Here is a 4,389-nt window from a genome sequence, read left to right as displayed (position 1 = left end):
GCGAGAAAAAGAAATGCAAGCGAAAATGCAAGAGGAAGTCGCAAGGCAAGTGCAAATACAATTGAGTGCCCACGGGATTACAATAGCTCTGGAAATCAACATTAGCCCCCCCCCCCGATCAGTTGAGAAGAAGTTGTGCTTCTATGGAGCCGCCTGATGCCATAAAAGATGCAGAGCTACGCTTCCCTGTGGATGACGTCACTGAACCTTTTACATCATGTGCGCTGCACATTCCAAAAGATAATGGCACAGTGAAGGTGGCTATTGGTGTTGTAAACCCTATCGACCGTACCAAGACACCAAGAATCCATGGGGCAGTAGTACCAGCTGGATATGCTACCGTCTCGGTGGATAAAGCTATTGAAGGTTTTAGCGATGTGCCTCTTGACATTCATGGAGGTGACGGGGAGAAGACCATGGGAGAAGCAGAGAAGTCATTCATTGCATGGCGCAAGCGCTACATCAATATTCCCGGGAAGCCATTGCTGCACAATAGGTATAGATGAAAGTGAACGAAACAATTTTTTATTAATTTTATATTGCCTCTTAAATAACAATTGACTCATTGTCTTCTGTACACACACAGCAGGGCCTCCCCCAACGTAAGTCCAATAGTACAATCACTAGACATGCATAGTGCTCTGGACGGCGGTTACGATGGGGTAGAAGACACGGCTGCATCCCCACCATCTCCAAGACAGTCTCCACCGCCGCTACCACTGCCTCCAAGGCGTTCCCCAACGCCGCCTCGAAGGTCTCCAATGCTTGTTCCCCCACCTCCAAGGCGTTCCCCAACGCCGCCTCGAAGGTCTCCAACGCCTGTTCCCCCACCTCCTCCCATGAACCAGGGAAGACGGCTGCAAACAAATAAGCCATCTGCCCTGCCAACGAAGACGACCAAGAAGTCCCCCGTGAAACCAAGGCCAATCCCATAGAAACTGCCTGGTGAAATGAGTAAAGAGGAGTTAGATGATGAGGTTAAAAAACCGTCGAAGCATTCTTCTCAGGCATAGGGAAGAGGAAGCAGCAGGAGCAGAAGCACTTCCACCTACCTCCAGCTAAACTAAGGCGGATGGTGGAAGCTGAGCAGAAAAAGAGGCGGCAAGCTCATAAGCCCTCGCCACCATCAGACTTTGACCGCACTCTTAGCAAGATAATCAAGAAAGCTGCTAAAGCAGGGAAAACTGTTGCACAACTCAGAGAACAAGAATTGCAATCAGTCCCTCCTCTAGTTATTGCTAATGAATATGGTTCAAACATAGATATGCTGGATATGATGGAAATACCTGCTGATAAAGAAGTGGATATGACAGAACTTGCTAACTTTTATGGTATGAGAGGTATTGACCTTGGTGATTTCCTCTTCGAAAGTGCGCCAGTAGCGGATGAAAGGTAGAAATATGAGCATGGTAGGAGTCTATGGAATCCTAAGACCATCAATGAACTGGGTACACAATTGTTCAAGCTAAACACCTTGTACCTCGACGCGTGTCACCGGAAAGAGTTCTATATTTCTGTCAGAATCAAAGACGACCATTGGTTCTGTGGCGATGACGTTATGTACATTGAGTTTGCTTAATTACACCAACTAGTCCACTGGAACTCTCTCGACAAGACTCTCATCAGCTGCTATTGTCTGTAAGTGATTCTTTCTACTAATTAATAATAAGTCGCTACGTACGTACATGTCTGTGTTTATTATCCTCACTCTATATATATGATGCAGGTTTGAGATGGGAGAGTGCAAAAAGAGAGGGTGTACTGATATTGGTTTCATTGATCCACATATCGTATTCAAAATCCCTAAAGCCCATCCAACATGGAAAGCAGAAACGGAGGCCAATATCAAGATGTTCTTAGAGAAGCAACGTGACAAGAAATGTATACTCTTCCCCTACAACTTTAGGTAAGTGTTCATAATGTTGACGATCGTGTATCCGTATATATATGTTCACTGTACCTGTTAGCTAATTAATGAGTGTTAATGGACATGGCAGTGAACACTAGATATTGATGGAACTCGATCTGGAGAAAGGTCATCTAGGCATCTAAGACTCGATGAGAAAAGAGCAAAAATAGTTCCAAGAGATGATAGGTATTATTTAGAGGTAATTGCAGTCTCACTAGCAAAACTATTCCAGTCTCTCTGCATGCAAATTAATGGTCCAAATATTTTTTATATTATTTGGTAGCTGTTGGGAAAAGGTCTGTCAGGAACACCATATGAAACGAAAAGTGCCACTGAAAGTAGTGCTATACAAAGTAAGTACTATATACCTACCTTAGTTCAATTTCTCTATGCTCGGATGATGACCAATCTTTTTCTCGTAAAGTGGGTTCTGCTGCAGCCCCAGGGGACCAATCTCTGTGGATACTATGTTTACGAGTTCATAAGAGTGTGCTCAAAAAGAACTAGTCTAGAGGAAAAAAGGGTAAGTGTACACACACACATACATACATATATATATATATTCTTCATACATATATTTATATTTATATATATATATATTCATGATAGATACAATTTATTTATCATTATTCTTGATACACATATATATATACATACTAATATATTTTTTCTTTATCTCATATCTCAAATTGAATACTCGTTGGTTGAAAGAAAAAACACTGGACACACACCATCTTAAAGCAATCCAAGAGACAATAGGTGGATTTCTGAATGATCAGGTCTTAACTCCTGGCGGCGAGTTTTACTATGACCCAAATATGTGATGATAAAAGCCAAATTTCATATTGATCCAAAGAACATGTGATGATGAAATGTACAATTAATGCAAACTTTACATGTGACGATGAAATGTAATATTATGTTTTAGTTTACTTTTACTTGTGTTGCTTGCGTGCATTGATCGAGCGAAAACTTTACAGTACGCGTGCGTATACGTATATTACTTTGCAGCGAATAATGTGTATTCGAAAACCAAATTAAAATAAAAAAGAATCATCAATTGAAATAAGCAGGAAAAGAAAAAAAAAGACCCTTTAGTCCCGGTTGATAATACCAACCGGGAATAAAGGGGTCAGCCCAGGCGCTGGCGTGGCTACCTTTTTAGTCCCGGTTGGTATCACCAACCGGGACTAAAGATCCACTTTTATTCCCGGCTACTAACCCTTTATTTCCGAACTCCTATTCCCGGCTGCATAACCTGGAATAAAGGGGGTTGGCAGCCGAGAATAGAAGCCCTTTTTTTACTAGTGACTCCAACAGATTCTCCTTGTACGGCTCTTAGAGCATCTCCAACAGTTCCCTAAATATCCTCATAATCCTTGTTTTTTAGAAAGGTAAGAAAAAACCTCTCTCCAACAACTCCTAATATTTACTCCTAATCTTTTAGGACTTGGAAAATTCCTTCCCCTTTCACATAACTTTACGTGGACGAAGCCACGCTCGGAGACGCTCGGAGCCTGACGGAAGTCGTACGGCGCGCCCAACAGCGTCTTGCCATACGAGCCTCCGTCTACCGCTCCAAGGACCCCTCCCTGCCGGCGTCCGAGCTCACCGAGACGTACTGGAAGTACTATGGCGCTGCGGGCGCCGTCGGGGCCGCGCTCGCGTGGGCGTGGCTCGCGGCGGTGGCCTGGAGGAAGGACGACGGCAAGGTGGTCATGCGGACCGCCGTGCACTGCCTCACGGCCTACCTCGCCGTCGCCAGCGTCCTGTGCTTCTGGGGGAAGCACTTCTTCTGGGGCGTCGCCCGGGCCATCGGCGCCGGCCTGCACTTCCTCTACGTCATGTCTGTGCTCGATAGGTACAGCTCACAACAACACTACGTTCTGAATTTGCCTGTAAAAATTGCCTATTCCATCTCATTTCAGACGAATTTGGACTCTAGTGAATGTGGGTCTGATGCCTGACACCGAGTAGGAGAGCGAGTTTCTGCAAATAACATGCAAATTCGAAGAATATCCACTCGCAATGCCTTAACCACCGGCCGCGCTCATTGCTGCCCGCGCCGCATTGCGGCGACTCCGGGGGCGGCTTGTATGCGTCCGTGAGGCGCGCCTCGAGCTGGCTGCAGGTGTTTCCCGGCACCAGCACGACAGGGTACCCCGGCGTTGGGACTAGGAGGCGGCGGCGGCGGCGTGCCGCAGTGGAAGAGTAGGAGCGAAGGGAGGAAGAGCAGCAGCAGGCGGCGGCGGTGTGGATACGCTTGGCGATGAAGAGGTTCGCGTGGAAAAAAAGAAGACTATAGAAAAAAAAACGTCAAATGGGACCCGCATTTGCTTTTTTAGAAGTCAAATATTAGGAACTATTGGAGATGAACTTCTTTTTTTCTTCTAAAACATTTTTAGGAGTTGGTAAACATTGATTTTTTAGAAGAAATATTTAAAGAACTCTTAGAGACGCTCTTACTTCTTAGAGGTATG

Source organism: Miscanthus floridulus, chromosome 7 (assembly GCF_019320115.1).
Source record: "Miscanthus floridulus cultivar M001 chromosome 7, ASM1932011v1, whole genome shotgun sequence".
Lineage (NCBI taxonomy): Eukaryota > Viridiplantae > Streptophyta > Magnoliopsida > Poales > Poaceae > Miscanthus > Miscanthus floridulus.
Note: the sequence above shows the minus strand (reverse complement) of the source record.